Raw genomic sequence first — 11422 nt, forward strand, 5'->3', positions numbered from 1 at the left:
GGGTCGTCACAGTACCTACCCGTTAAATAAATTTCGTCCCGAAATTTGAGTGAGGTGGTCATGACTAACAATAAAAATATTTTCATGACGAATATGAGTTGATAAAGTTGAATTTTATTACCATATTGTAATATGGATAAATGATTTGATTACTCGAAGCGTATGAGTGAAGTTATCACAAAAGATTGAGATAGAGATTTAACTTTTGACGTAGTCTTGGTTGTATTTCGGAATTCAAGGGATTCAAAAGAAAATCTTGGAAATCTATAAGATCTGATTCTTCGGGATTTATGGAAATTAAGATCTCTTTATTTAAATGCAATCATCTGTCTCGATTGGTTTGTCTGGTATTTCCATTATAAATGAACTTCTTCCGTTTCACTATTTCCCTCCACCCCCATTTTCTATACTTTAATTCATTCTTCCAAATCATCAGTCAATATGCTTCATCCAGTTTTAATTCTGGATATTTTCCTGACTTTTATATCGATCATTCTTCTTTTTCACCTACCACCGGAGGAATCTGTTTACTTCTACTATGCTCTTGGGATTATAGTGTTTTCCATACTCCCGTGTCTTTATATTGTTATTCGTATTAATGTACACGGTTTGTAATTTCAGTGTTGTTGTTTAGTTTTATATCTTCTCTTATGTTTTAGAGCTCTTTGCCCTTTTTATTCACTTCTCGACTCTTGTAAAGCGAGTAATGGTTCAGAATTCGTAAGTATGAAGTTTCGAATGATTATAGCATTCTAAGCAGAAAGGAATGTATTAGCACGATTTGATTTGTCAAATTACCAGAATTACTGAGAATAGAACTATCAAGAATATATTTTTCTTGATATGTTTATAAGTTAAGCAGAATGAAAGAGTTATGTATCATGACACATGATAATGGTATGATCTGCTGTGAACCATCATCACGTTTCATTAGAAACTCAGCATGACTTACTGTAATATAATCACGTTGGCCAAGCGTCATTATATTATACCAACCCATGCTTCAATTCCCAACACTTCTCCACAATTCATTCATAGTTTATACTTAGATTTTACAGAAGTTTTCAATATAATGGAATACAGAAAACACGAAGAGGTAGATAATTTCGGACAAGAATATTTATGAAAATATCCTCAGAAATATCGAAGATATTTATGATGATATTTTGGAATTTTCTAAGTTTAAAGATCGATGAAGAAAAATTTTCCGCAAGATTTTAACATGACTTCGGAGCAAGATATTCTCTAAGATTTTCGTTGGATCCAGAATTACCTGAATTCTTTGAATATAGGGTTTGGTCCTTGTATTTGTCCTCGGTCTCTTTCATGGTTAGCTTAATCTGTTTTTAAGTACCAAATTTTCTATCGAGCGTTCCTAACACTCCTTTCTTTACCATCAAACTTTTGGCCGTTTAGACCAACTACAAATTTTCTATTTCCTCTGCATTTAATGCTATGATATCTGAATCATTGGTTATCAATCCGAGGTGGTTTTAGGAGAATTGTGTTTTTAGATGATTAAACGCTGATGGTAATATGGTGGAATATAAAAGGTTCTCCGGTAACAATAAAAGAGCACGCATATATATCAAGGTTATAATAAGATTGTTTCGAACGAAAAGTTGAAATTCACTTGCTGGAGCTGTGACAAAACTGACTATTGTGAAAAAGAATTGCAATGTTATTTTCTGTAATAACAATGCCAAAGGAGCTAGCACAGATACGTGTTAAACGTTTACTCAGATTCCGAGAGTTTTCAGATGCATGACTGTATGCCTAAATCTTTCCTTCCGTAGATGAAGTGCGGTTGGTTCCTTCTCTCGATTGAGGTGTTTCAAGAATTATGAAAGGTTTGAGCGCAGATTGTATTCGTCAAGATACAAATGAGGTTTAAGATGAAATCAAGTGGCAAACTTGAAGAGTTGTTTAGTTTCATATATTATAATCAATATTTTAATTCATTTTAATTGTCCAATGTTATTAGTCCACAGTCGATAGTCCACAGTTGACAGTTCAATAGTTCATATATAGTTTAGTATATAATATTCGAATTAATTAACACGTATCGTGACCCGTGTACATGTCTCAGACTCGATCACAACTCAAAGTATATATATTATTATAGAATCAACCTCAACCCTGTATACAGAACTCGATCATTACTGCATATAGAGTGTCTATGGTTATTTCAAATAATATATATATATATATATATATATATATATATATATATATATATATATATATATATATATATATATATATATATATATATATATATATATATATATATGCGTCGATATGATATGTCAAAACCTTGTATACGTGTCCCGATATTTAAAATGCGTAAATAACAGTATTTAAATGACGATAAATAAAGTGCGTAAAATAAATAACAGAAATTAAATGACAATAAATAAAATTGTGAGAATATAAATTGCGATAATTAAATTGCGGTAAATAAAATGTAACCAGTTAGCTAGGAACAGTTAGCGTGGATTCTTAACAATATTTCAATTAGTTAGTTCATTTGTTTCTAACAAATTTTATTTTGGTTCAATGTTTTCTTCATTATGCCACTTGTTGGATTCTGAGAAGTCAAAATCCAAATATGAAATTGAATAAAAATGGTTATTTTGTGGTGAACGGATTCGTATATTGATGAATGTAAATAGGATAGTAAATGACTGTTGAATCAGATTTGGAAGAATGTATAGTGTACTTATTAATGTGAAATCTAAATATTCCTCGGGTATTACCTACCCGTTAAAATATTTTCACTATTAACAGTTTGTACGAAAGAATTTTTAATTACAATCTTTATGAAACAATATATATACATATATTTTTCTTCAGACGTAATCATGAATTTAAATGAGCCAATGTGATATTAAACTCATTAGATTTACGGCTAGAACTAGAGTACATAATCTCTAAAATATTAGAGATTACATAATTGCCATGAAGGACGAAGATAGTTTATGTAGAACGATTCGTAGAACGATGATTATGCTTAAGGGATAGATTGCGAGGTTGAGACGTATGATGATGTTGTTGTTGTTGGTATTGGTTATGTTGCTGCTGCTGCTGATGGTGGTACTGTTATTGTCGGTGCTACAAGTGTTGTTGGTGCCGAGGTTGGTGATGATGTTGGTGTAGTAAGTATAGCTTGTAGATCACGCACCATTCTTGTCAGGGTTTCTATCCTACCCTCTATCATTTCTATCCATCCACTCATCTGATTCGATAGATCTTGATTATCAATTCGAAGTTCCCTAACTTCTTCTAATATTCTCCTTCGATTGGTATTCGGAAGTAGAGGTTGAATATTATCTGAGATTGCAGTAATGCGACCTTCGAGGTGGAAAACTTTAGCAAGAAGGGTGAATACAGTGTTGCGCATAGGTTCACCGGTGAGTATATCATTTTCTCCGATGTTAGGAGGTAAGTTTGGTTCGCGGTAGGGCTCGCCTTTTTCATTTCTCCATCGAGTGAGTAAGTTTCGGAGCCACCCCCATCTCCTCCAGAAAGAAAAATAGCTAAACGGTGGAGACACTTCGGGTTTATTGACTTCAGGGTCTACTTCAATACGCAACTCGAAATCGCTTCCGGAACTAATGGAATCCAAGCTAGGTGTAGGATCCATCTCTTATGATTAGTTAGAGGATTTTCAATATGAAATGATTTTCGGTTATCGGATAATATTCTAATTATATAGAATATCTAATATAGTACAGAAGATCCCGTAGATTACGGAGGAAATTGAGGAAACGTGTCAGATAAAGTCTACAGTAACAGATACGATAAGATATGAATTTTGTCTATACACTATTCATGCAGTCAATGCAGTAAAACATGTCTAGACTAAGAATAATGAGCAGGTAATTTCCTAAGGATGATAAGCAGATGATTTCTGAAAAAAACGATAAGCAAAACTTTTGACATGCAGACACGGTCGAAGTCCAGAATCACTAATGCATCCTAACGACTATCAGTTTGACTCACTAATGCAAGACCTGGTTCGCTAAGACCACCGCTCTGATACCAACTGTAGAGACCCATCTTAATCCATCCGGATAAAGTCCATATCGATTATAAACGATTCACAACAGTTGATTACATCGGGAGGTACTTGACCTCTATATGATACATTTTACAAACATTGCATTCGTTTTTAAAAGACAAACTTTCATTTACATCGAAAGTTGATGGCATGCATATTCTTTTGTAATATATCCATCTATAATTGACTTAATAATAATCTTGATGAACTCGACGACTCGAATGCAACGTCTTTTGAAACATGTTATGAATGATTCTAAGTAATATCTCTAAAATGAGCAAATGCATAGCGGAAGATTTCTTTCATACCTGCGAATAAACATGCTTTAAAGTGTCAACCAAAAGGTTGGTGAGTTCATTAGTTTATCATAAATAATCATTTCATAATTTTAATAGACCACAAGATTTCATATTCCCAATTCTCATAAATAAACGTCCCATGCATAGAGACAAAAATAATTATTCATATGGATTGAACACCTGGTAACCGACATTCACAATATGCATATAAGAATATACCCATCATTCCGGGATCCTCCTTCGGACATGATATAAATTTCAAAGTACTAAAGCATCCGGTACTTTGGATGGGGTTTGTTAGGCCCGATAGATCTATCTTTAGGATTCGCGTCAATTAGGGTGTATGTTCCCTAATTCTAGATTACCAGACTTAATAAAAAGGGGCATATTCGATTTCGATCATTCACCCATATAATGTAGTTTCAATTACTTGTGTCTATTTTGTAAAACATTTATAAAAATTGCGCATGTATTCTCAGCCCAAAAATATAAAGGGTAAAAAGGCAAATGAAACTCACCTAATGTATTTTGTAGTAAAAATACATAGAACGACATTGAACAAGTATAGGGTTGGCCTCGAATTCACGAACCTATATCATTTGTATATTTATCATTATACATAGTTATAATCGAATAATTATATATATGGATTTATTAGTTATATCCCTTTTTATAATAATAATATTTATGTTTCGTATATTCATTTTGTACATAAAATATTTAAAAAAAAATTATGTTATATGTATTAGATATTTATATATATATATATATATATATATATATATATATATATATATATATATATATATATATATATATATATATATATATATATATATATATCATTTGTTTGTTAGTACTAAGATAATATGTTAAGTGATAACAATAATAATAATAATAATACTAATATTAATAATAATGATAATGTTATTAATAATTCTATATGATAATATTAATGATAGTTTTTATAATAAATCTCATAGTAATGATAATAATGGTAGTTTTTAATAAAATGAATAATTTAATAGTAATGGTAATGAAAATAATAATTTTGATAATAATTCCTAATACTTAATAATAATAATAATAATAATAATAATAATAATAATACGATTTGTAATAATAATAACGGTTATAATACTTTATAATTATGATTGTGCTATTAATACTAATACTAATATTGATAATACTAATGCTAATAATAACAATAACAACAATAATCATATCAATAAGAATCATATTAACAATAATAATAATAATAATTAATATTAATAAGTAATAATGATAATAATAAGTAAATACATGTAGACTACCTCAAAAACCTCTTCCAAAAAGAAAACACACCAAGCCGGGTTCGAACCCAAGACCTCTCGTTCCCCTTGCCAACACCCAAGACCACTCGACTGACCTTTACCTTTCTGATTTATTTCACAACATAAATATATATATGTGTCCCGTATTTCTCAGCGCCTCCTTCTTCTTCATTTTAACCGATCACATACTCATTCTCGGCCCAACAGGCCCAATTCGTTGGGTGATCCATGTTACCAGTCTATTAATGCGTTTCAATTAGATTGTTTCGTGAGTTCCCGTCAATGGGAAACAATAACGAAGGAAAAAAAATTTGCCAATCCACTCATCTTTATCTTTATATTATCTTATTTAATCAAGCAAGTGGAGAAGTAGGGTTAAAAATTGTCGGCCACATGATTGTATTTAGTCCCACATGGTAATTTGTCTCAAGATTGATTCTATGTATAACCATAATCTAATTTACAAGCTATCTGTGATCATAACGTCCCAATATAAAATCTTTTTTTTTCTTTCTCGCGTTAGTTCTCAACAGAAACAAAAAGGAAAGCAAGCATGCATCATCGATAAAAAAATTGTAGAAAGGATGTTGTAGCATGCATATATGTGGCGAGTGGTGGTGATTAAATGGGTGGGTTTCGTTGATGTGTGAATAAAAAGATTGTGTTCGAATAAATAGGAAAACAGAAACAGAAGTGCAGATGACGGATGATGGTTACAAAAAAGAAAAGCAAGAGGGAAGAAGGAAAGAGTAAGAAAGGAAGGGATGGTGTTCTTCGACTTTACAGCAAAAAAAATGGTTTGGGTTTAGATGGTGTTCATGGTGGTGGTTTTGTTGTTGGTTCTTGGTGATAGTAGATTGGAAGGATTTTTGGTTGAGACTCGGTTGAACAGAAAATACAAGTACATCAAGAAGATTCCGTGGTGGTTAATGAAGGTAATTTGTTTATTTGATCGTAAATAGAAACAGAAAAGAACATGGCAGTAGCAGTTTAAAAGGTTCGAACGTTTAATGGTTCGTGGGGATTTATGGAGACAACAGTAGCGTTTTGCTTCAACAAAAATAGTGGAGCTTGCAGTGGTTAAAGGGTTGTACGCGTAATTGAATGAGTTGAAGTTGTTCTTATAATTGATCAAGGTTGTTTTGTAGTGATCATTGGTTGACAGAAAGATATTCGAGTACAGAAAGATAATTTTTAAAAAAATAAAAAGGGATGGAGATTGCTAACAGGCTTTTTGGCTGTTATTGTGATCATAGAGTCGTGATTTATACTAACTTGAACAGAAAAGAAATCCTCTACAGGTTGCTAGGGATTCAAGGATTCGACAGCTGAATCAACTAGTACAGAAATATAGAAAATAATAAAAAGTTGAAAGAGATGGCAAACTGATTTTGGATATTACTGTTACTGGATTCGTTCTAGTATAGATGTTGTTAAAGACAGAATTCAATTTATCAATAGGTTGATAATGATATAAACATATTACGTATTTATTTGTTTATTTATATATATAAGATTGTAATTATATATATTATATATATACTAATATCTGTGTCTGTATTTATATGTATATAAATCTGCATTTTTGTATAAGAATATGTATTTATATATATCCGTATTTATGTAGGTATATATATATATATATATATATTAATTTCTTTAACTTTTGATATTTAACAAGTATAAATATTAATAAAGTAGTTAGTAATAATAAGTGATAAATAATATTATTACTTAGAAAGAAATGAAAGTTCGTAAGTAATTTACTTAATAATAATAATATTAAAAATGATAATACAATTTTATTAGTTATAATAATGTTAATATTATAAATGATGAATATAGTATAATAACCTTGTGTATATATCAATATTTATATATTATAATTATTCTTTTTATATAATTGTATTAATATTACTCTTAATATTATAAATGATAATAATATCACTAATAGTAATAATAGTACATCTTAAACATATCAAATTTATATATATATATATATATATATATATATATATATATATATATATATTATTAATACAAATATCAATGTTAATAATGAAAATAATGATAATAATATTAATATATTAATTATATTCAATCTTGTAATTTAATATGATACTATCTTAATATTTATGTAATATTATACTATCTACTGACTTTTATGGAATAGTTATTACTTATATTTTTCATATTTATTTAATAGAAATCATATATATAGGTTCATAATATATATATATATATATATATATATATATATATATATATATATATATATATATATATATATATATATATATATATATGTATATATATATATATATATATATATATGTATATATATATATATGTATATATATATATATATGTATATATATATATATGTATATATATATATATATGTATATATATATATATACTTATATTTATATTTATATATACATATTTATTTACAAACAAGTGTTCGTGAATCCTTGGAATGGTCAAAGGTCGAATGAATCCATATAAACAATTTCAAAAATTTTGGAGACTCAACATTACAGACTTTGGTTATCGTGTCAGAATCATTAATTCATTCGAAGATTAAGTTTAAATTTGATTGGAAATTTTCAGGTCGTCACACTAGTGAGATTCATACGGAATCTATTATAATCATTTAATTAATTATTCGGGTTGGGTAATTGATTATTCAAACTAATCAAGTTGGTACCTTAATATTCATATCTAATCAAAATAGGGGTGGATTACATACAGTGATAACTGGTGTAATTGTTGACAGAAGTGATAATTGCGTCACAGTTTAAATCTTTAATTAGTTGGAATATTTGACTTCGGGTATAAGGGTAATTTGACTGGGATACTCGCACTTTATATTTATGACCGATGGACTATTATGGACAAAAACCAGATAGGTTTCAAATAATCCAGGACAAAAGGACAATTAACCCAGAGTAATAAATTAAAATCAAAACGTCAAACATCATGGTTACGGAAGTTTAAATAAGCATAATTGTTCTATTTTTTATCTCATCGTATTTTTATTTACTGTCATTTTATTTATTGTCATTTTAATATTGTTATTTATTTTACACATTTTAATTATTGTCATTTATCTTTAAGCTTAAAATATAAAATCGACAAACCGGTCATTAAACGGTAAACCCCCCTTTTATATATTATTATTACTATATATAATTATATACATTTTATATAAATATATTTCTATAAAAATATAGTACGTAATCACTAGCTCCCTGTGGAACGAACCGGACTTACTAAAAAGTACACTACTCTACGATTAGGTACACTGCCTATAAGTGTTGTAGCAAAGTTTAAGTATATCCATTCTATAAATAAATAAATAACTTGTGTAAAATTGTGTCGTATTTCGTAATAAACAATAATAGTATTTCGTATACACCGCTGCAAACATCAAGTTTTTGGCGCCGCTGCCAGGGACTCGGTGAAAAACGCTATATTTTTATAAACTATATTTTTGTAAAAATATATTATTTCTTATTTCGTAAAAATATTTTGTTTTAGTAATAAGTGTTAAAAAAAATTAAAAAGAAAATATATATATATATATATATATATATATATATATATATATATATATATATATATATATATATATATATATAAGATTGTCTTTAAAAAGTATTTTTATTTAGATTTTAAAATATAAATTTATTTTTATTATGTTATCTATCTTTTACATTGTAAAAAAAAAAACGAACGATTTTGAGCCTACAACAACAACTGAACCTGCATACTCCGCGATCGCGGAGCCAAACAGACAAAATACCACGCGATCGTGTAGGCCTGTCTGACAGGAAACATAGTACGCATTAATTACAGAATTAGGGTTTAATTAATAATTATTATTATATTTACCCTAATTAGGTTTTTTTAATTAATAATTAGTTTTTAATTTTATTCTTAATATATAATTCATATTTTTTAGACTAAATATTATTATTAATTATATAGAATAATATTTTTATAATAATATAAAAATAATATTTTTAATATAAATTTTATTTTTATCATTTTAGTTTATATATTTTTATAATTTTTATCTTTTAATTGTTTAATTCGTAATTTTTATATTTGTCGTTCGTTATATAGTTTTAAGCTTAGTATTTTGCCGTAGTATTTCTAGATTTTTAGGCTTTACCGTAAAAACCCTTAAGTGCTTTTCTTTAGATTAATATTTAGGTGCTTTAGAATTTTACGACGCAGTTTATAAATTTTAGTGCCTTTTTAAGTAATTGCCGTTTTCCGTTTAGAATTCCTTTAAGCTTTAATACCTTTAGACGCAAGTTTTAATATTTAGTTTTTAGACTTTTAAGTTTCGACGCTCTAATTTCTTATTTTTATTTTTCGACTTTTTATTTTTCAACGTTTTTCGAAGCACTCTTCTTCTTTCTCATTTCTACGCTCTAGTTTTTAGGACATAGAATTTTTTTTATTTTCTTTAAATTTCGACTAAAAATTATTTTAAGCGGTTAAATTGATAGATATCCAAATTTTCTGCTTCGTAGTAATAGTTGGATTTGTTAGTGGCTGAGTTGTGGATTTTCCGACTAAAAGGATCCTGACTCCCTGCTACATCTTTTGGCTATTCGAAACGTGGGCAAAAGCAGAAAAGTCTATTAATTTAATAACTTATATAATTTTTATTTTTATAACTAATAGGATATTCAGTGAATGCACCGAGCAAAACGTTCACCACCTTTCATACGTTCACCACCTGTAACTCGATCAAGACATCTAGACAATATTATCGCCGTTGATTTTTCTTTAGAATCATCATCTAGTCGAACAAATACTCCAATTCAAATTTCCGATAATCCATTTTTTGAACCCGACTTCACAATTGAGAACCCGGAGGATATTCAAGGACAATTCCAAGATCCTGAACTACTAATCATTCCTCCTGAACCACAAAACGTTAAATCAGAATCTTCTAGTGATTCGGATTCAACAATTTTAAATATGGAAATAACGGAACCTCTAAGTATGGAAGATCGAATGAGAGCCACACGCACTGGCCAAGGTCACGCCATTATTAAGCCAGACATTAATGCGCCAGATTATGAAATCAAAGGACAAATCCTACACATGGTAACTAATCAATGCCAATATAGTGGTACGCCAAAAGAAGATCCAAACGAACATCTTCGAACCTTTAATAGGATCTGTACTCTATTCAAAATCAAAGAAGTTGAGGATGAACAGATCTATCTCATGTTATTTCCCTGGACGTTAAAGGGAGAAGCCAAAGATTGGTTAGAATCGTTACCTGAAGGGGCGATTGACACATGGGATGTCTTAGTTGAAAATTTTCTTAAAATATTCTTTCCGGCATCTAAAGCCGTGAGACTTCAAGGAGAAATTGTTACGTTCACACAAAAGCCAAATGAAATATTATATGAGGCGTGGACAAGATTCGGGAAGTTGTTGAGAGGATGTCCTCAGCACGGTTTAGACACTTATCAAATAGTACAAATATTCTACCAAGGTGTCGACGTTGCTACACGAAAAGACGTCGACACAGCAGCTGGTGGTTCCATTATGAAGAAAACCACAACTGAAGCTCACAAAATTATTGATAATACAGCCTCCCACTCGCATGAGTGGCATCAGGAAAAAGATATTTTTCGTTCATCTAAAGCAGCTAGAGCCGATTCTAGCCATGACTTTGATTCTGTTTCTGCAAAAATAGATGCTTTTGAAAGACG

General features: G+C 29.3%; 1 non-coding gene across 1 annotated transcript; it reads right to left on the bottom strand.

Annotated features, from left to right (window-relative positions):
* Positions 1 to 11060: 11060 nt before the first annotated feature.
* LOC139845876 (small nucleolar RNA R71) lies at positions 11061 to 11167 on the bottom strand. The gene has a single exon (XR_011758630.1). It is a non-coding gene; the product is annotated as a small nucleolar RNA R71 (small nucleolar RNA).
* Positions 11168 to 11422: the final 255 nt, after the last annotated feature.

This window comes from Rutidosis leptorrhynchoides, chromosome 4 (assembly GCF_046630445.1).
Source record: "Rutidosis leptorrhynchoides isolate AG116_Rl617_1_P2 chromosome 4, CSIRO_AGI_Rlap_v1, whole genome shotgun sequence".
NCBI lineage: Eukaryota > Viridiplantae > Streptophyta > Magnoliopsida > Asterales > Asteraceae > Rutidosis > Rutidosis leptorrhynchoides.